This window comes from Dama dama, chromosome 23 (genome assembly GCF_033118175.1).
Source record: "Dama dama isolate Ldn47 chromosome 23, ASM3311817v1, whole genome shotgun sequence".
NCBI classification, from domain to species: Eukaryota; Metazoa; Chordata; class Mammalia; order Artiodactyla; family Cervidae; genus Dama; species Dama dama.
The window spans coordinates 75980230-76005433 of record NC_083703.1 but is presented as its reverse complement, the minus strand read 5'-3'; the positions used below and the strand labels follow the sequence as shown (position 1 = coordinate 76005433).

At 37.6% G+C, this 25204-nt stretch overlaps 1 protein-coding gene across 5 annotated transcripts in view; it reads right to left on the bottom strand.

Annotated features, from left to right (window-relative positions):
- The window catches only part of NCOA3 (nuclear receptor coactivator 3), a 128468-nt gene that overhangs the window by 28980 nt on the left and 74284 nt on the right, over positions 1-25204 (bottom strand). The window contains exon 3 of one of the 5 annotated variants that reach the window (XM_061127432.1): positions 5364-5531. The exons of the other annotated variants lie outside the window; for them this stretch is intronic. The gene's annotated coding sequence lies outside the window, so the exon portion shown is untranslated. The remainder of the gene's footprint in view (positions 1-5363; positions 5532-25204) is intronic. 5 annotated transcript variants of the gene reach the window in all.

Below are 25204 nucleotides of genomic sequence, written 5' to 3'. Positions count from 1 at the left end.
CAGGTGGGAGGATTTTGACAAGATCCACAGAGCAACAACTCTTTTAATATTAACTGGTGGAAGGGAAGTATGCCTTGATTAAAGGTGCATTGATAAAAAAAATATTTTTAAAAATAAGGTATTTCTAAAATACCTTAAAAATAAGGTATTTCTAAAAAATAAGGGTATTTCTTGTTGGAAAAATAAATACTCAGTAGCTGATAATTTTAGCACATTTAACTTATATGCAGAGTACATCATTAGAAACGCTGGGCTGGAGGAAGCACAAGCTAGAATCAAGATTGCCAGGAGAAATATCAATAACCTCAGATATACAGATGACACCATACTTATGGCAGAAAGTGAAGAAGAACTAAAGAGCCTCTTGATGAAAGTGAAAGAAGAGAGTAAAAAAGTTGGCTTAAAGCTCAACATTCAGAAAACTAAGATCATGGCATCCAGTCCCATCACTTCATGGGAAATAGATGGGGAAACAGGGGAAACAGTGGCTGACTTTATTTTGGGGGGCTCCAAAATCACTGCAGATGGTGACTGCAGCCATGAAATTAAAAGACGCTTGCTCCTTGGAAGGAAAGTTATGACCAACGTAGACAGCATAATAAAAAGCAGAGACATTACTTTGTCAACAAAGGTCTGTCTGGTCAAGGCTATGGTTTTTTTCCAGTAGTCATGTATGGATGTGAAAGTTGAACTATAAAGAAAGCTACGTGCCAAAGAATTAATGCTTTTGAACTGTGGTGTTGGAGAAGATTCTTGAGAGTCCCTTGGACTGAAAGGAGATCCAACCAGTCCATCCTAAAGGAAATAAGTTCTGGGTGTTCACTGGAAGGACTGATGTTGAAGCTGAAACTCCAATATTTTGGCCATCTGATGCGAAGAGCTGACTCATTTGAAAAGACCCTGATGCTGGGAAAGATTGAAGGCAGGAGGAGAAGGGGATGACAGAGAATGAGATAGTTAGATGGCATCACTGACTCAATGGACATGAGTTTGGGTAAACTCCGGGAGTTGGTGATGGACAGGGAGGCCTGGCATGCTGCAGTTCATGGGGTCGCAAAGAGTCGGACACGACTGAGCAACTGAACTAAACTGAACTAAGACTTCACTCAACAAGAAATTTACTTGTCCTAAACTCTTGTTTATGAAGACGCTGTTATAAAGAACTCCAAGTCAACAGAGAAACTTAAACATGCCAAACTACGTTTTCTTAATTTGTTAAAGCGCATCTTGCATTCTAGCCACAGTTCGAGACCTACACAGAAGGACATAAACTTCCACTAGGTGGCACAATCCTGCCAGGAAGAGAGAGAAATCAATAGAGAAGCAAAATTTCACACAAGAAACGAAATATTCAGCTTCAGAAAAACCAAAATCAGAGTTTTAGATTACATGATCATCTTTACAGATGTCCTAGGTATGAATTAAACACTAGCAAAATTTATTCTACCAATAATTTTGGTAAAAAATCATAATGGCTGAAGAGATATTATGTCTCAAGAACTTGGTGTTTTTTTCCTCACAACATAAGTTAAAATAAAGGAGAGAAAAGAACTTAAATAATGGCCCAACGTTATGATTTTACAGGGTAACCAGATCCCGCAATGCCACAATATTATATTCTTCAAAAATGACAATGTCAAAAAAGACAAAGTCTTTAAATATTCTAGATTAAAGAAAGTCAAAGAGAAATGATAATTAAATCAATATTTGATCCTATATTGAATCCTGTGCTCTAGACAGGGAAAATGCTATAAACATTACTGGATCTATTGACAATTTAGAACACAGACAACAGACACAGTATTTTACCAATGTTAAATTTACTGAAGTAGATTTCTGTACTGTGGTTATTTAAGAAACTATCCCTATTCTTAGCATTTAAGACAAAAAGGGCATTATGTACACAAAAGACCCTCCAATGGTTGGAGGGAGGGTTTACATACCTATGAGTGAGTGAGTGAGAGAGAAAGGAACAGGAGAAGAGGGGGAAAAGGAGGGGAAGAAGAGACTAGAAAGGAGGCTAGCAAATTGTTGACACTGGTTGAATCTCAGTTGGGCAAAAATTTTTTATTTTTTTGTACTATTCTTTTTCTTACTACTTTCAGTTCAGTTCAATTCAGTCGCTCAGTCCTATCTGACTCTTTGTGACCCCATGAACAAAAGCACGCCAGGCGTCCCTGTCCATCACCAACTCCCGGAGTTCACCCAAACCTATCTCCAGCGAGTCGGTGATGCCATACAACCATCTCATCCTCTGTCGCCCCCTTCTCCTCCTGCCCTCAATCTTTCCTAGCATCAGGGTCCTTTGAAATGAGTCAGCTCTTCGCATCAGGTGGCCAAAGTATTGGAGTTTCAGCTTCAACATCACTCCTTCCAATGAACACCCAGGACTGATCTTTAGGATGGACTGGTTGGATCTCCTTGCAGTCCAAAGGACTCCCAAGAGTCTTCTCCAACACCACAGTTCAAAAGCATCAATTCTTCGGCGCTCAGCTTTCTTTATAGTCCAACTCTCACATCCATACATGACCACTGGAAAAACCATAGCCTTGACTAGACAGACCTTTGTTGGCAAAGGAATGTCTCTGCTTTTTAATATGCTGTCTAGGTTGGTCATAACTTTCCTTCCAAGGAGTAAGCATCTTTTAATTTCATGGCTGCAATCACCATCTGCAATGATTTAGCTGCCTCCAAAAATAAAGTCAGGCACTGTTTCCCCATCTATTTGCCATGATGGGACCAGATGCCATGATCTTAGTTTTCTGAATGTTGAGCTTTAAGTCAACTTTTTCACTCCCCTCTTTCACTTTCATCAAGAGGCTCTTTAGTTCTTCCTCACTTTCTGCCATAAGGGTGGTGTCATCTGCATATCTGAAGTTATTGATATTTCTCCCGGCAATCTTGATTCTAGCTTGTGCTTCCTCCAGCCCAGCGTTTCTCATGATGTACTCTGCATATAAGTTAAATAAGCAGGATGACAATATACAGCCTTGATGGACTCCTTTCCTGAGTTGGAACCAGTCTGTTGTTCCATGTCCAGTTCTAACTGTTGCCTCCTGACCTGCATACAAGTTTCTCAAGAAGCAGGTCAAGTAGTCTGGTATTCTCTTTCAGAATTTTCCAGTTTATTGTGATCCATACAGTCAAAGGCTTTGGCATAGTCAATAAAGCAGAAATAGATGTTTTTCTGGAACTCTCTTGCTTTTTCGATGATCCAGAGGATGCTGGCAATTTGGTCTCTGGTTCCTCTGCCTTTTCTAAATCCAACTTGAACATCTGGAAGTTCATGGTTCACGTATTGCTGAAGCCTGGCTTGGAGAATTTTAAGCATTACTTTACTAGCGTGTGAGATGAGTGCAATTGTGTGGTAGTTTGAGCATTCTTTGGCATTGCCTTTCTTTGGGATTAGAATGAAAACTGACCTTTTCCAGTCCTGTGGCCACTGCTGAGTTTTCCAAATTTGCTGGCATATTGAGTACAGCACTTTCATAGCGTCATCTTTCAGGATTTGAAATCGCTCAACTGGTATTCCATCACCTCCACTAGCTTTGTTCGTAGTGATGCTTCCTAAGGCCCACTTGACTTCACATTCTAGGACGTCTGGCTCTAGGTGAGTGATCACACCATTGTGATTATCTGGGTCGTAAAGATCTTTTTTGTACAGTTCTTCTGTGTATTCTTGCCACCTCTTTTTAATATCTTCTGCTTCTGATAGGTCCCTACCATTTCTGTCCTTTATTGTGCCCATCTTTGCATGAAATGTTCCCTTGATATCTCTAATTTTCTTGAAGAGATCTCTAGTCTTTTCCATTCTATTGTTTTCCTCTATTTCTTTGCACTGATCACTGAGGAAGGCTTTCTTATCTCTCCTGGCTATTCTTTGGAACTCTGCATTCAAATGGGTATATCTTTCCTTTTCTCCTTTGCTTTTCGCTTCCCTTCTTTTCACAGCTATTTGTAAGGCCTCCTCAGAAGCCATTTTGCTTTGTTGCATTTCTTTTTCTTGGGGATGATCTTGATTCCTGTCTCCTGTACAATGTCACGAACCTCCATCCATAGTTCATCAGGCACTTTGTCTATCAGATCTAGTCCCTTAAATCTATTTCTCACTTCCACTGTATAGTCATAAGGGGTTTGATTCAGGTCATACCTGAATGGTCTAGTGGTTTTCTCCACTTTCTTCAATTTCAGTCTGAATTTGGCAATAAGGACTTCATGATCTGAGCCACAGTCAGCTCCTGGTCTTGTTTTTGCTGACTGTATAGAGCTTCTCCATCTTTGGCTGCAAAGAATATAATCAATCTGATTTCAGTGTCGACCATCTGGTGATGTCCATGTGCAGAGTCTTCTCTTGTGTTGTTGGAAGAGGGTGTTTGCTATGACCAGTGCGTTCTCTTGGCATAACTCTGTTAGCCTTTGCCCTGCTTCATTCCATACTCCAAGGCCAAATTTGCCTGTTAGTCCAGATGTTTCTTGACTTCCTACCTTTGCATTCCAGTCCCCTATAATGAAAAGGACATCTTTTTGGGGTGTTAGTTCTAGAAGGTCTTGTAGGTCTTCATAGAACTGTTCAACTTCAGCTTCTTCAGTGTTACTGGTCGGGGCACAGACTTCGATTACTGTGATATTGAATGGTTTGCCTTGGAAACAAACAGAGATCATTCTGTCGTTTTTGAGATTGCATCTAAGTACTGCATTTCGGACTCTTTTGTTGACTATGATGGCTACTCCATTTCTTCTAAGGAATTCCTGCCCACAGTAGTAGATATAATGGTCATCTGAGTTAAATTCACCCATTCCAGTCCATCTTAGTTCACTGATTCCTAGAATGTCGACGATGTTCACTCTTGTCATCTCTGGTTTGACCTCTTCCAATTTGCCTTGATTCATGGACCTAACACTCCAGGTTCCTATGCAATATTGCTCTTTACAGCATCGAACCCTGCTTCCATCACCAGCCCTACTCACAACTGGGTATTGTTTTTGCTTTGGCTCCATCCCTTCATTCTTTCGAGTTATTTCTCCACTGATTTCCAGTAGCATATTGGGCACCTACCGACCTGGGGAGTTCATCTTTCAGTGTCCTATCTTTTTGCCTTTTCATACTGTTCATGGGGTTCTCAAGGCAAGAATACTGAGGTGGTTCGCTATTCCCTTCTCCAGTGGATCACATTCTGTCAGCCCTCTCCACCATGACCCGGCCGTCTTGGGTGGCCCCACACGGCATGGCTTAGTTTCACTGAGTTAGACAAGGCTGTGGTCCATGTGATCGGACTGGCTAGTTGTCTGTGATTGTAGCTTCAATCTGTCTGCCCTCTGATCCCCTCTCTCAGTGCCTACCGTCTTACTTGGGTTTCTCTTACCTTGGACATGGGGTCTCTCTTCACAGCTGCTCCAGCAAAGCACAGCCGTTGCTCCAGTTAAAGTTGTAACTTAAACTTACAACTTTAAGTTTAAAATTATTTCCAAATAAAGTTAAATGCACGTGCAGCTTTGATTTCCAATTTTCATATTTAAAAAGAAAGTGATTCCTTAAAGAACAGAAATGGAATAACTAGCTATGTCTCAATACAATTACCTTTATATTTTTATTTCATTCACAGGTTATTTTTAAGTTGTGTGGCCAACCATCCAGTGAATAATAGCATTTATTTTAAAAATATAATTTAAAAAAATATACTACAAATTCTAGATATTATTTCTTTACTTTGATGTTAAACACAAGCTGAATTCTCAAAATTAACAAACTCTTTAGTGAATAACAGCATTTCTTTAACTTGAAAGACATAATTTATTCTATATTCTTTGTACTATTTCCTTAACTTTGCTATTTCACATAAGCTGGATCTCCAGTACAGCTTAAGGTGCCTAGCATATAACAGGTGATCAATAAGCATGCCTCGGAAAGTACTAAGTAAATGGAACATTCAACCCCTGCAGTTGTATTTTAGATTTTCCTCCATTCTGATCTATAAAAAAGTTTAAAGGTTAAACTTTCTTTTTTTTTTTTCATTTATTTTTATTAGTTGGAGGCTAACTATTTTACAATATTATAGTGGTTTTTGCCGTACATTGACATGAATCAGCCATGGGTCTACATGTGTTCCCCATCCTGATCCCCCCTCCCACCTCCCTCCCCATCCCATCCCTCTGGTCTTCCCAGTGCACCAGCCCTGAGCACTTGTCTCACGCATCCAAAAAAAGTTTAAAGGTTACACTTTCTAAATTGTTACTTGTTTGGTTGATATAGGATGTCACCAAAATGAATTTTTAGAGACAATAAATTATATCAACAGAGAATCAAAACCATGAAAATCTGAGTACGAAAGAAATCAATAATCACAATTATCATGTAAACTAGACAGGTGCACATATCATTCATGTAAAGACAATGTTAATGTACATATAAGAGAAACCTAAATATGTCTAACTATATCCAAATACAGGCTTCCCTGGTGGCTTAGCCAGTAAGGAATTTGCCTGCAATGCGGGAGATCAGGGTTTGATCCCTGGGTCAGGAAAATATCCTGGAGAAGCAAACAGCAACCCACTTCAGTACTCTTGCTTGAAGAATTCCATGGACAGAGGAGCCTGTCCATGGGGGTCGTGAAGAGTTAGACATGACTGAAGAACTAACACTATGTCCAAATACACATGTGGCTCTCCTCTTGATGTAACAGAACAGCAAGCTAGAATGTGCATATGCCTGCAGTCTACATGCTACTGAGTTTACTCTTTCACAGAGTCCCATGATCTCTAGTAACAGAGCTAATTATCCAAAAATTTACCAATGCACAATTCTAATTTAAAACCACAGTATTGGTGTTTATTCAAACATGAAGGTATAACTATTTAAGACATAAAATAATTTTCAAATTCCATTTTTTAGAAACAGGATTGACAGATTTGTTTTTTCCTAGCTCTTACTTAAAGAAACCTTGGTACTACCTTCACTGTACAATGCCTAAAAGACCACATGATATACAAGTCTGAATGACAAAATACTGTATAACAAAAAAATCAAAGTAGAATAAATACATCTTTAAATGTCACTTGACTAAAGAAAATGTTCAACATGAGAAATAACAAACAGAAATATTTCAGGCCCAAAAACTAAGTTTCCACATATTTAATAATACAATAATTCCTAAAAACAGATGACTACAACAAATTCTTTGTGCACAGTTTCCTATTTATTTGGCATTAATCTTATTTATGAACACAAAAAACTATAAGAAGCATTTGTTTTACTTGCCAGGCCTGTTGTCTACTTCTCACTGGTGAAGCCAGACTCAAACTATATTTATCTGGGGGGATATATTATCTAGTTTTGTTAGTTATTCTTTTCACAGCATATACGGCATATACACACTAAATCTAGACCATTTTCAGTCACTAGTCAAGAATTAGGGTGGGAGGCGGGAATGGAACATGTGCCAGGCCCACGAGTAAATTAATTCCTGCCCCCCCAGAAAAGTTAAGAAACAGAGATCAGTAACTGTACAGCTTACATTTTTACATCTTAAATTATAGCCCATCTAGTTTGAAGAATATATGGAGTTGGCAAAATCCAAATTCAAAGGGGAGATAATACAGCACAAGAGTTTCCCAGTACCTCTGACTATCGGGACAGTCTATTGATACTGAGCCCCTTTTAAATTCTGATCCCCTACAGATAGACTATGATCCACACAGTTGAGTTGAAAAGAAATCAGGACCACAAAATATACCTGCCCCACTCCCAAACAACCTATACTCTTATCCAACAGTGAGGTTCATAATATATTTTGAAGTTGCAAATGCAGATGTTCCCCAGCTGACAGTTAAACTGGAGTAACACCTCAAACACACTTCCAGGTAGAATATAACCTAATCACAGAAGGCTTTTCACATCTCTGACACTACAGTAACGAAAGACTAGAGCAAAAAACTTTTCATTGAATCAGATCCAAAGGCCCAAAATGTATTCTATCTTTCAATGTAAACTCAACTGTCTAGGTCCTTGAGTCATTTTTACAATTATTTTCCTTATATGAAATGTTTCTACTTAAAAGTTCTATGCCATACTACTTAAATACATTAATATGACAGTGTACACTCAATGGACATGAGTTTGGGTAAACTCCAGGAGTTGGTGATGGACAGGGAGGTCTGGCATTCTGCAGTTCATGGGGTTGCAAAGAGTCGGACACGACTGAGCGACGAACTGAACACTTTAAAATGACATTTAAGCAAAATATTCTATACAACTATTTCAATACAGAATACTAGACATTTATAATAAGTTTCAATGTTCTCAAAATATAATGTTACCTATTTCTGTATTATCTGGAAAATCCATAAGTAAATTCATGATAAATCATATTTAAAATGAGCAAAAATCTTACAGCAACTGGATAAAATTCCTCTATAAATACTACAGGCCTTTCTATAGAATACAACTAAGCTGTGGTACAGGTTTAAGTTTAGACACAGAGTATAACAAACTGGTAGAAAATGAACATTTTTTAAAAAGCAACAAAGAATTATATCTGCCAGCTCAAAAGCCACGAAAATGATGACATGTGGCTTAGCAGCATTAACTACCTTTCCTTCTGGTTATTCACAGTTAAGACAGGAGGGGAAATCTTGATTATGTACAACAAACTATCCAGATGGTCAAAGATACAGGAAGTACTCCATGTCCAAAAGGAAGCGGTATCAATCAACAATGCTAGTGTCCATTAGGTGAGCAAGAAGTTATTCAGGGAGGGACGGCACCTAAGAAAAGCCACGACATGCCAAAATAGTAAGGAGGTAAAGTGAAACTGAGGTAAAGTTGTTCAGTCGTGTCCGACTCTTTGCGACCCCATGGACTATACAGTCCACGGAATTCTCCAGGCCAGAATACTGGAGTGGGTAGCCTTTCCCTTCTCCAGAGGATCTTCCCAACCCAGGGATAGAACCCAGGTCTCCCACACTGCAGGCAGATTCTTTGTCAGCTGAGCCACCAGGGAAGCCCAAGGAGGTAAGGTACCCAGTACATCGCCAATGGCATAGAGACCAAGTAAAACATTTCATTTTCCTAAATCAATAAGGAAGGGGGACGGAAACACAACTTTTGTGGCAGTACAGTGCTAGGCGTATCATATCTTTAATATAATTTCTCACAATTCTCCAAAGTATGTTATTACTCCCGTTTTATAGATAAAACAGCATCTAGATCACACACAGATACTAGATGGCAGAGCTGGGATTATAATATTTTTAGAATTTTATAATCAAAAAATATGTATCAGATGTTCCTTGGGCATTTCATCCCCCACTCCAAAAAAATATTTAACTAATCATACTGTTGAATCACACCATCTCTACTAACACGTTAACTGGAAAATTTCTCAGCTCATCAGTAAGAACACTGAGAAGCTGTCACATGAGGGTTTGAAGACATGCAGTATTAGGGTCAGAGGCAATGAGGTGCTCCAGCTCAGCAGGTACTCATGCTGCTATTTCCCTCGAGCCTCTAAAAATCAACCACTACTCTACAGTCACCAAATAAATGGCCCTCTACTAACCATGACCCTTATTTCTACTTGATACCAACAGTAAGTGGCTCACATGACAAGGAAAAAAACTTAGCTCAGAAAAGCATTAACTATAACCAAAAGAAAGAAAAAGAAAGAAAGAGAAGTCACTCAGTCGTGTCTGACTCTTTCTGACTCCATGGATTGTAGCCTACCAGACTCCTCCGTCCATTGACTTTTCCAGGCAAGAGTACTGGAGTGGGTTGTCATTTCTTTCTCCAGGGGATCTTCCCGACGCAGGGAATGAACCTGGGTCTCCCACATTGCAGGCAGACGCTTTACCATCTGAGCCACCTGGGAAGCCCCAACTATAACCAAAATAACCTGTCAAGTATTTTCATTCTTGGGTTTCCCAAGATTAAATGCTAGAGACAAGTACTTTTGACTATCCCACCAATAATCTGGTTTATTTATCAGGCTTGTCTGTCTGATATATTATACAAGGTACGATTAAATATGTCAATTAGTGAGTATTTCTGGGAGTCTCCTGAAAATCTCAGTAACTTAAGAAAATTTTCATACAACTGTGAATTTGAATTATTTATTGAAAACTGCTTGAAACATTATATAAAACTAGAGGCTGATTAAGCCAATTAGAAAAAAATTACCCTTGGGAAAGATATATGAGACATCCATACATAAACACACTACCCAAAATGTCAGTTCCAAATTGACACTCTTACTCAAATATAGTATACAGATAGTCATCACCAGTTAGGCTTAATCCTACAAGATTATATTTTCTAAAATATAAAATTAGAGGTTTTATTTCAGTCTTCTGTGCAGCTCCAAGAGAACCAGCACCATGGAGCAAAGAAAGGAAACGAAATAAAACGTGTGTGTTTAGGGGACAAAAAAGCAAAGGAGGAGGTTAAGTCCACAGACATGGAGCCACTATGGACATTTCCTCACCAGTGACTATCTCCTACCTTTATGTTTTAATTGAATCTTGGTATGAAGGATAAGAGCCGAAAGCCAAGGGCTGGCAGGGTCCAAATAAAAACTAACTTGCAATATCCTTTTGTTTTGTTGTTGAGAACCTGGTATGCTTAGTAGGATGCACTATAAATCACCTAATGCAGTCCATTTTTTAAATCTAATTTCATTTCTGTTCAAACATTTGCATGCCCAGACCATTCTGGGACCAGAAAATAAGAGATAAAGGACACCACCCACTATTAGAACTCTCAGGCAAGCAGAAGAGGAAAACATACAATTATAACAACATAATTTGGTAAGTGTTAAAATGAAGGTACAACTAATAGGAAACCTACTAGCCTACAGTTTTTTAAAAACAGGGGAAAAGCATATGAACTGTATCAACAATAAACTACCTTGGCGTGGACATCTGCCACAAAACACTATAAATCTCAGGTCCTGGTCAATTCTTTTCCTCTATCTTTAGTTATTAATGCCTGCAGATTTGGAAAGGGGCTAGCAAAGAGCAATAAAATATCTTACTTTTAATATGTAAGTTGAGCTGAGAAACATCCAAACATGTAACAGCTATTTCATCCACAAGGTCTCATTCTCTCTTCTCTCTCTGTGCTGCTTGCACTGTACTGCTTGTACCCCTTCTCAATCAGCAGCTGACCCCAAAGCCCCTTTACACTGATGCTCTGGCTTAAGCCTGATGAAGCTGAACTCAAACAGAAACTCCCCAGAGGTTCCAGTACCAGAACTGGGCATACCAATTAGCCAAGGCAGGTGCTAGATGCAACTGGAAGCTTGTTGCCAAGAGACTTCTCAACCTCTACATGAGCAACAGAGATGAAGTTCACAAATATACACTGTGCAGAGGGAGTTAAGCAAGCCAATTCCACTGAAATCAAATTACCCTCTCCTGACAGCATACTAACTAGTTGGGTAATTCTTTAGTAGCTTTAAAGGTTAGAGACTCCGACAATTTAACATGCTAAATCTCTCTCATTCACAGGAATGAGACATAAGCTTGAACATCATAAACCTGATTCAGCTATTTTATTATCTATTATTAATAATAATAAATTATTTCACTCCTAAACAACATACTATCTAGTTGTACTTCTTCCTCACCACCACCTCCACCACCCAAGTGACCTAAAAGATTCTGACAAAAGATATTCATGAAAACAGCTCCTATGTGTATTTAACCCTTAAGTCACTTATTTCTTTTTAGATGTCCCCTCTATCCCTCTCTTATCTACAATACTGAAACACTGTTAGTCACCTTTAGGATCAAATGACTGTCACCTTTGGTGAAACCATTCGCAATTATCCAATTAGAAAAAGCTGTCCCGGGACTGCCCAGGTGGCACCGTGGATAAGAAATCACCTGCCAATGCCGGAGACACGGATTGAATCCCTGGTCTGGGAACATTCCACCTGCTGCACAACTACTGAGTCTGTGCTCTAGAGCCCACAAGCGGCCATTACTGAAGCCCCCATTACTGAAGCCCCCCGCCAAGAGCCTGGGCTCCGCAATGAGAAGCCACCACAGTGAGGAGTCCAAGAACCAAAACAAAGGGTAGCCCCCACTCCCTGCAACTAGAGAAAGCCTGACAGCGACGAAGACCCAGCACAGCCAAAAATAAATAAATAAAATAATTTAATTTTAAAGCCATCCCCTCCTTTATTCTAATGCATTTTTCATACTTCATCACATTTTCAATACTACACTCTACTCTTATCCACATTTGTCTCCACTTTCTATACTATCAGCTCTAAACCATTATAAAAACGTGCAGAGACTATCTTATTACAAACTCCCTCTCTCTTTTCACTCCTAATACCACCATTCCCTGTGTTCCTCTTTCCAACTTCAGTTTTCCTCTTTCTTCCCTTCCCATCAGCTATACTTCTGACCAACCATAATATTCCTAAAATACAGAGAAGACTAGGGGGACAGGGCTAAATACCTTGTAGAACAGTTTTGCTTTTTTTCTGACATGTCATTTTTCACTTAGATATTCCCATTCCAAAAAAAATATGCTGGCTTCAAGATATCTATCAAAATAAAACTCAAGGGTTTGAATTCTTCAGCTGACGTACTGTGGTACGATAAAAAGACAGCAGGGCGTTGTTGGAATCAGACTTTTGTCACCTATAGAAAGCTGACTGCCTGTAAAAACTGGGAATAATCACATCTTCCACATTCTTATGTTTATTGTGAGAATGAAAAGCAATACAAACCAAGCAACTGGAATAGGGCAAAATGGTGAACCCTCCAAGGTACACCATACCAAACAAAGATGTACGTTCAGCAACATCAATTTTGTTCTCATTTGAAAAACAAATAGTTAAATATCCCACACAATAACAAATTAAAAAGCTTCAGACAAATAAATTAGCCAGAACTATTCAGGCTACCTTCAGTGTACAGACAGCTGACTGGAATTCAAAATATTTTCCCACTGAAATAGTGTGGTGAATGGCAGTTAGTAGCTAACATAAAACCATGAAGACAGAATAAAACTACTGTCATAGCTGTCTATGTCCTTAAGATAAATAAGTGTAATTAAAGAGTAAGCAGGCACCTTTTAGAAGATTCTGAAGAGGTTATCCAAGTACCTTCAAACGTACCAGGTAAAGCAAAGAGTGCTGGTTCTTTTTTAAGACCTCTTTGTATTTCTGGATTTGAGGTTTTTTTTTTTTTCTTTGACAGACATAAATATCTCTACATCAAAAGTATTATTTATACCTAAGGCTGTCCCCTGGCACATAATGAAAATGTAAGTGAAAAGGAAGGAAGGAAGGAAGAAGAAAGTGTTCAACCTCCTTAAGGTAAGTGGTAAAGCTCTGGATTAAGATAAGCAGTGGGGAGTTAGAGGAGTGTGTGCACAGAGCAAAAATAAAATCGGATATAAATTTAATTAATAAGCAATAAAGATATAAAGAAGAGATGATCACAGCATGTTCCTCATTCTCTCCTATTCCAGGCTGTCTAGTGGAAGAAAAGATATTCTAACCCCGGGAGCCACACGTATTGAGCCTCTGTGCTCCAGAGCCCGGGAGCCACAGATACTGAGCCCACAGGCCACAACTACTGACGTCTGCGAGCCCGAGAGCCCCAGCTCGCTAACAAGGGAGGCCACCACAGTGAGAAGCACGCACAACGCAGTGAAGAGGCGCCCCTGCTCGTGGCAACTAGAGAAAAGCCCACCAAGCAGGAAAAGACACAGAACCGTCAAAAATAATTTTTAAGAAAATTTTCTAAAGAAATGTTAAAACTAAAGAAATGATGCCATTAGTCACCTGGCAACCAAACGACTGAGAGCAGCAAAGCTGCTGTAGAAGCAGCACTAGTCAAGTAACGAATGATACAGGGAATGGTGACCATGGGTCAACTGCAAGACAGATGCTGATAAAATGGGAATGCCTGCAGAGCAAGAAAGCTTGAAGTACCAAAGACACTTTCCCCTGCAGTCCTGAAGTTAGCTCTGTCCACCAATATCGAGACTACAGAGAAGCTACATTGAGTTTCCCTATAAGACTAACATCTCAAAAATTAACAACCGGGAAATACAAGATGACGAAGCACTTTGAATTAATTTTCCAAAAACAGGTACTAAAGGTAGAAAAAGAGAGAATAAGGTATCACAAGAAAAACATCCTAGCCTGATTTCCTTCTCGAAAAGAAAAGACACTGGGGCAGATGGCCTCTTACTTGAGCAACACAACATGGCAAGTGTGACTCATAAGACTTCCTGAATGGGTCATCATGTAGACTACAGTTAGTCTGTGCTCAGTCCTAGCTGTTTCCATTGCCTTTTTTCTTTTTCTGACTTCACAGCATAGTTACTCTTTAGTGATTATAATTCCACCCCTACACTAAAAAACCTTAAAATTCAAAAGAATCCTTTTTTAAAAAATAATGCTTCCATATGCCTAGAAGTTATATGTCTGATGACAGAAGTTCTCTTTTCAAATAAATCTCCAAAAGTCATTACTGATTTCAGGATGACAGTAATACAAACAGTGAATGAGAGCATATATACCAAAGTCCAAAAAGAAAGTAGGAACGCATTCCTAACATCATTTACCTGTTGGAGGGTGGTGTAGTGGTAGCATGGCTGAAAAAAGCTAAAGTCCAAAACAAACTTCAACTGCCTCCTATTCTCCTCCAAAATATACCTACTATACTATGTGGAGCTAAAAAGCTGTACCTCTAGATCATGATTGTTCAAGGGAAGAAATCCTCAGCAAGCGATCCTATGAACTACTGAGGAACAGGATGAAAAGATCATCACTCAAATAATCTCACATGAAACATAGTGTGGTTTTTTTCTTTCTATTCAAAGGTCAGTTCTATGACTCATGACTTAAAAGAGCCTTTCTGTGTACTTCACAAACCTGCCTATGCATGTGGAATAAATAAAGGGGGGGGGGGGGGCATCTCATTATCGTGAGAGAACATTTGAGGCAAAATTTTAATTATGAACCCCTGTAAAACCATTCATACAACTAAACTGGTTAAAATCAAAACCCACTTCAGCAAGCATCCTGAGAGTGCTCACAAAGTAACAGGGACATAACATACAGCATGAGGACTATGCTAACACTGCTGTATGAAATACAGAGAAGTTGTTAACAGTAAATCCTAAAAAGTTCACATCACAGGGAAGAAATTGTTTCCTTCCTTCTTTCCTTTTATCGTATCTATGTGAGATGATGGGTGTAGCTGAACCTATAGTGGCCATCATGCCACAATATGTATAAACCACACCATCCTGCTGAACCCCTTAAACTTATTCAGTGACATATGTCAACAATTTTCTCAATAAAACTGGGGAGGAGGGAAAGTTTTTCTTGTTTTTTTTTAGTGTGAAAGTGAAAGTGTTAGTCACTCAGTGCTTTCGACTCTTTGCGACCCCACTGGCTGCAGCCCACCAGGCTCCTCAGTCCCTGTAACTCCCCAGGCAAGAATACTGGAGTGGCTAGCCATTCCCTTCTCCAGGGGATCTTAAAGAGTCTGATTGTTGGCCACACAAAGGAAACTGCATCTGCTATACCAATATACTTGGGATGAACTGCTGATCAAAACAGACAAGTTTTTTGCTGTTATTGTTTTGGGGGTTTCTTTTGGTTTTGTTTTGGCCTCCAACAAGCTGATGACCCAGTGCCAGGAAATCAACAAACTAGTATATGTAGAATCACAAATTGTATTTTGGGCTATAAAACATCTCCACTGAAAATTAATGGCTGATATGTAATTTAAAGGGCTTCCTTGGTGGCTCAGATGGTAAAGAATCCATCCGCAATGCAGGAGACCTGGGTCTGATCCCTGGGTCGGGAAGATCCCCTGAAGAAGGGAATGGCAACCCACTCCAGTATTCTAGCCTGGAGAATTCCAAGGATTCAAGGAGCCTGGCGGGCTACAGTCCATGGGGTCACAAAAAGTCAAACACGACTGAGCAACTAAGACTTTCATGTAATTTAAAAGCAAGAACAACTGAGTACCAGACATAGTACACCATGTCACATAGCTATTCAAAGATACAACGAGGTACAAAGTTTAAGTCAAAAGCTGGTACAGTTCTAACCAGATGCACTAGGTCAGAAGTTCTCTACCTTTTTAATAACAGGATTTCTTGAACTCTAAAAAGCTTTGGTTATGTGGGTTATTGTCTATCAATATTTACTACATTAGAAATTAATACTGAGAAACACTTGAAGTATTACTACATTTAAAAACAAGTCCATTATACATTACTGTTAACAATTTTATGAAAAATAACCTGAAACAAAACAATCGCATGAGAGGTGGCACTGTTTCACGTTTTTACAAATGTCAGACAACAGAAGACAGCTGGATCCTCTTATCTACTACACCATTCAACCTGCTGCGATATGTCATATTGATTGAAATATATGAAGAAAATCCAGTCACATAGATACACGTACTTGTAAAAGGAAGGACTATTTCAACAGCCTTTTATAATTCATTATAAATAATTTTCCTTGATATTATGCTAAAATGACAAGTGGTACTTTCAGTTTTCACTTGAAAATACTTCCAAACTTACAAAATATTGCAAAAAACACAACAAAACAAAATAACATGAGGCATACCCTGAATACAACTTACTCAGATGTGCTTACTGTATTAAGTCTCCTGTGACTACTGTTAACGAGTTACCACAAACAACAGGATATTCTCTTGAAGTTCTCCAGGCTCAATGTCCAAAAATGACATGGCATGACTGGGCCACACTCTTCCTGAAGGCTCCAAAGGAGATCTGCTCCACTCTCTCCTAGCTTCTGGTGTTGCCAGCAATCCCTGGCATTAAGAAAGTGGTACTTTCTTAAAGGTCAGTTGCAAAGTGCAATCTGAAACCCTATCAGTGAACTTTCATACTGTTACATTAAAATACTAACTTACACTCTGAAAAAAACTTTTACCCATGCATGATTCTGCAACATCAAACATTATCATTTGGATAATACTGGTTCACTGAATAAGCAGATTTTCAAATCCTGATACATTATACAATATCAAAAACTCCACATTAATATCACCATCCATCTCATTCATAAAGTCTTTGAGGGCTGAGAAGCTGTCACAGTCATGGTAACAGATTCAAAATTAACATAATTTCTACTTGAAAACTCCAACTTTACCACTGTCAACAAATACTCTCAGATGCTTTCGTTAAAGCGATAGGTTCACCTTGCTCAGTTTTAAGAAACTGTCTGCCAAATACCCAAATTCCAAAAACCACAGTTTGTTAGTCATTCTTTCAAGTAAAAATGATATTTCATGAAAAAATGTGGCCTGTTGTGAATAAAAGCCAATCACACAAGTGTTCTTCCCCAAGACAACCATCCTACTTTGGTAGGCAGAAGTGTTTTTTGCATATTTTCCCTTCTCACTAAAAGAATGTTAAAAATACAGTACTCAACTGTCAAGATTTAATGAAATGAGCAAATTTTGTTCCTTCATCAAAGACAATCCCAAGTGATAAAGAAGTGGAGTTTATGTCAAGTTTTTCTTTGTTTTTCTTCCTTTAAGTCTGAGCACAGAGGCGTGAAAAACGTAATTGACGACCAGTAGTCTGGTAGTGCCACTGCCTTGATTCATACTAAGACACCAGCAGTTTTATGCATCACTGCTCTTGTACCATCAGAGCATTAACAGGATGAAAATGGAAAATATATTACTATAAAACAATTTTAACACTGTGGACTCCACAAAAGGTTCTCAGGGACTCTCAAGGGTTCACAAACCAACCTTTGAGAAGCACTGTCCTAGATTAAAGTAGGGATTGAGGGTTTGATATCAGTACAGCTTCTCCAAGATTCTCTACACACTCATTTAATAAACACTCCAGTATCTACTATATGCAGGCCTATATAAATAAGCCATGCTGTGTGATCAAAAGAACAGAGGACTTCCTGATGAGATGATGTAGTGGAATCTGCTTTCAACCAACGACATTCTCCCCCCTTGCTCTTAATATAATAATGACAAAATATTCTTTTTAATCTTGAAAGATACAATCGTAACAAACCTAACAAATATGTCTATGGACCAAGACACAGAACAAACATACAGCAATAAGTTGATGACTCTATGAACCTACTAAACTCTAGCACTAGGAACTAGCAAAGAAACTCAAGAAATTAAGTCATGCACAAGGTAACACAAAAAGCAAGGCTCATAAGTAGAAATTAAACATAAAATTCCTGAAAGGTAAAATAAAAAAAGCTCTATCAATAGCTATCTAGCTGATTATATCACACTGTTACCTATAGTTATGTAAGAAAAAAAAAGTGGGGGAGGTAATATAGTTGGTCCTCAACTTACACAAGTTCAACTTACGATTTTCCAACTTTACAACAGTGCAAAAGGGATATGCATTCAGTCAAATCTTACGTCAAATTCTGAATTTTGATTTTTTTCCCAGCTGGCCAAAAGCAGTAGGATGCTCTCTCATGATACTGGGCAGTGGCACATTTCAACTTACAATGGGCTCACTGGGATGTAACCCCATTGTAAATCAAAGAAAATATGTACATACAAAACCCACGTCATGCATAGTTCTGATATTACAATAATACCTCAGAATAGAATCTTGAAAATAGGCCAAAGGTATGGTGGAAATGATTTCTAAATGCAACACAAATAAGCTATGAGTGCCAGGGACAGTGAAAGGGGGACACACGAAGTGCACCAAAAAAAAGAAAAACTTCCCACTCAAGATACAAATTATAATCTAAACTTACCAAGTGGATTTAAAAACTGACCTAAGAAAGATGGCCAAGAAATTGCACTGATCCCAAAAGATGAATTAACCACCCAATAAAATCTTCAAATAAGTTTAAATGATTACAATCCTTAATAAGATAATCAACAGCCATGAAAATATAATACATATAGAGCAACAATGTTCTAAAAAGAATAAAATACAAAACTTAATAAATTATTAAGTATAAAAAAGATGGTACTGCCCATTATCTGAGCACCAAATATCAGAACTCTGAATAGATGTGGTTAGCACGGGATGCTTAAGCCCACATTTGAAACAAAACTCAATAGATTAGGATCAATTCTTAGGCCAGACACCACACACATAATCACTAAACTGGGGCGGGTTGCAGTGGGGAGCAGGGACTGATGAATCCAACCAGCAGGCAGCACAGTGAAGTAAAAAACGGAAAGAACACAGATTTGATCTAAGCCCCAATACGGTATTTGACAAATTTAAATCTCTGAATCTTAATGTTCTTTTCTTGAGAGTGGATATACCATCACCTTTACAAGGTTGCTGAAAGAAGTTTTTAAAAAAATCACACATCCAAAACAAACAGACAAAAAAAAAGCTTAGTGGTGAGCAAATGGTAGGCCTGAAAGATGGCTCCCACAAGAATCTTATGATTTACAGACAGAATCAAAGTTATTTTAAAGAGAGAATAATTATAAAATAACTACCTCTACAACTCAAATAAATTCAGGAAACAATGTATTTGTGTGTTTTCCAACTCCAATATTAGCAGAATCAGTTCAGTTCATTCACTCAGTAGTGTCCGACTTTGCGACCCCATGAACCACAGCACACCAGGCCCCCCTGTCCATCACCAACTCCCAGAGTTCACCCAAACCCATGTCCATCGAGTCGGTGATGCCATCCAACCATCCCATCCTCTGTTGTCCTCTTCTCCTCCCGCCCTCAATCTTTCCCAGCATCAGGGTCTTTTCAAATGAGTTAGCTCTCGGCATCAGGTGGCCAAAGTATTGGAGTTTTAGCTTCAACATCAGTCCTACCAATGAACACCCAGGACTGATCTCCTTTAGGATGGACTGGTTGGATCTCCTTGCAGTCCAAGGGACTCTCAAGAGTCTTCTCCAACACCACAGTTCAAAAGCATCAATTCTTCGGCGCTCAGTTTTCTTTATAATCCAACACTCACATCCATACATGACTACTGGAAAAACCAAAGCCTTGACTAGACGGACCTTTGTTGACAAAGTAATGTCTCTGTTTTTTCATATGCTGTCAAGGTTGGTCACAACTTTCCTTCCAAGGAGTCAGTATCTTTTAATTTCATGCTGCAATCACCATCTACAGTGATTTTGGAGCCCAGAAAAATAAAGTCAGCCACTGTTTTCACTATTTCCCCGTCTATTTGCCATGAATTAAGCAAATCTAAACCTTGGGACCTAACAGGAGATTAGAGATGTCACTTGAGAAGCACTAAATTCTCAAAGATGCTCAGATCTACAAATATAGTTTTGGTAGTGGTCTTAAACCGTTCTTATGTAAACAATTCAAATATTTTCCTTAAACTTCTCTGATACTATACATTTTCCTGTCAAAATAATTTGTTGAAACAGTATCTTGTATTAAAAAGGACACTTGGGTCGCAATTTAAGGACAATTTCTTCTTTGAAAAATCATGTTAAAATTCATAACTAATTCCACTACAATTTTTTAAAAATATAGACACTGGCAATTTAACTAGCCTAAATTTAAAATCCCATTCATTACTCATCATTCTTAATAAAATGGCTTCTTTTTCAATTGTTGAAAGAAAAACAGAAAGGGACAAAACTCGGGCTTCTTATATTTCAAATGGAATTGGGAGTTACTTTAGTAATAAAATGCCTACAATTTACATGGTACCTTTACACCACATAACAGGCTTATCAAAAGCCAAAATATAAACTCTAATACACACAAAAAGTATATTTCAACTTATTTCCCAGGGTTTAGAAATCAAAGTCTAGAAATGAAGAGACAGTAGGATTACAGCTGTGCATGGCCAATTTATCTTCTGAAGTCAAAGCATGTCTCCTGTTACCTTGCAGAAAGTCAATGTGATCTGCATGTCAACATATCCAAGGGGTGCAGTATCTGAAAACTGCATCAACCATAAAGGTGTTATTTTAATTAACAAGCTTGCCAACACATTATGGACTCTGCAGTTCTAAAGTTCTTTTTAAATTATTATCACAATCTCATTTTAAAGAAAACTTTAAAAGGCTAAGAACTAGATTAAGAATCATCCAATTCCAATTCTATTTATGGTCACCCTCCAATAAAACAACTAGCTCTATAAAAATCTTTTTAAACCAATAACAATATGCTAGCAGTCAATGTAGCAAAAATAAAGTTTCTGTAAGGCCATTTTCTACATGAGGGGCAAATTTTATAGTAGGGGAATGAAAGTAATGACAAATCACACATTATGTAACAGGAGTGCTACCTGGAAAACATTAGGTTCATTTTTACTTGGAATGATTTTTCAACTATGAAAGACAAAATTTTATGGAGGTGAATTAAATGCCCTATACTTCTGATCTTTAGGTTGACTGTGGACTCATACAGTATGAGCTTAATATGTGAAGTTCATTAAAGATTGATACATGATGGAAAATATATTTAAATCTTAGGAACATATGTTGAGCATGTGTGTACATGCAAAGCTTTCAAAGTATTTAAAATGTGAAAATGAGCTCCTGTTATCCTTGATAAATGTCAGCTGTCATACACTCATGTCCAATACATACTATTTTTCACAAAGCAGAGTACCAGAAAAGGCAATTTTGAACACACCAGCTGCATGTAATGGTTATACACAGAAAATACTACTCAAGCTCAGAAGTTTATAGGTTTTCAATATCAACTTCAAAATAATGCAGGCTTTACATGTTAAAAATTACAGATTCCAAACATATTCTTTTGAAAACAGAGTAATAAAAAAGTAACTAAGAGTTTGGCACATGAGAGACAGGGCCACTGATAACTGTGATATAAACCAGATTATTTGTATTTCTGGATCATTGAGCTGATATTTAAGGCCAACTATATTCTTAATTAAGCTACAAAATTAAGTACTACAAGATCTATATTATTACCAACCTGATGACTTTATGTCTATATTTTCCAAGTCTAATAAAACTGTCCCTTTAACAAACCCTGACTGTGAACAATTACTACAACCTTACCTCCATCCACTTTTACCAAGAACAGAAAAATAGTGATTACACTAGTAGAGCAATTTAGATAGTTTGTTATTTGTGCCAAAGATGGATATTATAACTTTAAGAGTTTTCTCTACATATTCAGAAAGCTTCATCCTTAAAAGTAAACCAGTTTAAGCAGTTTTTCACTTTAATAATAGAACAAAACTATTAATAGGAATTTTCTTTTTAAAGTTTTTCTGTGTAGTATGCGACCTATGCTAAAAAAAAAAAAAAAAATACTGTCTTTGAAAAGTAAATTGATCTTTCACCAACATTAAATTCAAACTAAGCTTTCAAAATTATAAATACACTGATATTCTCCTATATATCATAAAACTAGTGACCTCCACATTTAAAATACATCACTAGTCATCAGTCATCATTGCACAGAAAGAATCTTTTAAAAGCTTAAAACCTAAATAAAAAAGGAGTGAGGGCTCTAGTGTAGTCAGATTATCTCCAGTAAAATAACTTTCGCTTTTCCACTTAAAACCATAGCACTTCATCAGCCCAAGAGAGCAGATCCACCAAATTATGGCTTTCTTAGTATCTTCTAACTGGCCTTATAAGCTTGAGAGCAAAAAATTGATTTCTGGATGTATAACTGCAAAATATCCACAAGTAACTTACAAACATTTAGCAGACATACAGAAAAGTGTAGATGGATTTGGGTATAATTTTGAATTCTTTTTTGAATAAAGTCTTTTTGACATAAACTTTCTTGACAAATGAAGATGTGGGGCTGGAATTAACATTAACCCTGTAATTTCAGGCCAACTACTCTAACAAAGACTAAGGTTTTTTAAAAATTGAGGTGAGTTTAATTAACACGTTATTTTTGAATCTCAGAAAAGTTTGAGGTAGACAGCACACCTTCTGAAGTCAGTGCCATTAGAAAAGTACCCATATTTTCCCATAAAATTCCTTTTTGGCATCATAGAACTCTTAGTATTCCTGAATACATCAGCTATATTCTCTAACAGCTTCATTAAGATATGATTCACCATTGTTAAGCAACTATCTTCCAACTAAAAATAAAAAAATACCAACAGCAAGAATTTTAAAAAGATAAAATTCATATACCACATGCTTAAAATACACAAACTGTCACCACTGTCAATTCCAGAACATTTTCATTACTGCACAAAGAAACCCCTTAGCTGTCACTCCCCTCATGCTTCCATCCCCCCCACCCCACCCAACTTCTCTCACACCCTCACCCTAGGCAACCACTAACCTACTTTCAGTCTCTATGGATTCACCTATTCTGGACAGTTCATACTGTGTGACTGGCTCAACCTAAAGGCCTATCCATGTTGTAACATGTAACAGTACTTCATTACATAGATATATATTTATCCAATCATCAGTTGATGGACATTAGGCTGTTTCCACTTTTCCGCTAACATGAACACTGTTACTGTGAACATTTAGTACAAGTTTTTAATGTGGCCACCTATCTAAGAATCCTCCAAAGACTGCTAGTAAACAGGAAAGAGGCAGGGTCTTTAAAATTTTTTAAGTGGAATCACTTGTGCAATTTTAAGTATGATTAATATGCTAAGGGCTCGAATGGTAAAAGTGGACAACATACAGGAACACACGGAGAATGTAAGGAGAGAGACGGAAACTCTAAAAAAGCACATGAGAGTATTAAAATCAAAATCACTAATAAATAAATAAATAAAATTTTAAAAAAATCACTAACAAAAATGAAGAATGCTGTCCATGGACAGAGCTGCTTGGTGAGAGGAGTGGCACCAGTGAGCCTGAATACACACACGTACTTTTTCTTTCTCTCCCTCACTCCCTTTTCCTCTCTTCCAAAATGAAAATACAAAGACGAAAAAGGATAGAATATTCAGGAAAGGTGGAACAATTACAAAATAATACACACATAAGGGGATTACCATTTATATGAAATTCAAGAAAAGGAAAACTGCAAACTTAAAACAGCCTTAGTGGCCCAGTGGCCACCAGTGGCCCAGTGGCCGCCAGTTACCAGCAGAGAGGACAGACTGTAGAGGGGCACAGGGGAACTTTAGGGGGTGGCGGGAGTGTCTTCTGTCCTAAGTGAGATAATGGTTACACTTGCCAAAACTCAAACTGTAAATGTAAGGTTGGTGAATTTTATTGTCTGCAAATTATACTTTACAATAAAGTTGTTTAAAAACATTGCAGTACATACTGCCAATCCTGTGATAAATAATAAATGACTTGTATAAAATAAATTAGCTAATGAAACAGGGCTATTTCCATAAGAAAATTTACTTTTTTCTCAAGAAATTCCCCATTAAAAGTAAATTTATTACATCAGCAGTTAAAAATCAAGTTTATCTTTTAAAACTTTAGAGTAATAACAAGTCTCTCTGCAACAACTATGTGAACAAGTGACACATACTAAAATGTCCATTGAAATATCATTCATGCATCAAGAACTAGAGAAAACTAGTGTTCAATCCCAAATGTAAAAGATTCTAATAAAGCCATACGAAAGACTACAATATAGTAGCAGAAAAATAAATAAATCATATACAACATGGTGGAATCTTAAAAGCAATCAAAAGTTAAAAAAGCAAGTATACTACATTCCTTATATTTTTGTAAAGCTGAAAGACAAAACTGAACACTGTTCAGGAACACATACATGTGTGGCTTTTCAAACTTTTTTGAAAGCAACTGCAACTAAAGGAAACTCTTACTTCTGGGATCCAGGCAAGATGAGTTCATGGAGAAACAGAGGGAATGGATATACCTAACAACCTTCCCGCTCTTAAATTTAAGTAGTAGGTTCACAGGTGTTCATCAAAGTATACTTTATAACTCACAAATAATATATACTCTTGCTCATATAAAATACTGCATAATTTTAATGTTAAATTTTAAAAATTATGTGGAAAAATACTTAATCTAACATTTGAACTAGATCCTGTGTTGAGTGTATTTCATCTACTACTCAATCTCCACTGCAGTCCTCTGATACAAAGAACAGATGAAAGTATAGAATTCAACTTTATTCCTTTTAATAAGAAAACAGGGAAGTAAAATAACTCACTCAAGGTCAAATATCTAGTAAGTGATGGAGCTAGAAATTAAACCCACGTCTTTCCAATATCAGAGCCCAAGCCCTTAAATATTTCCATTCCTCCCCTTAAAAATCCCCAGAAACCTTAAAACTTATGACATCAAATACTCT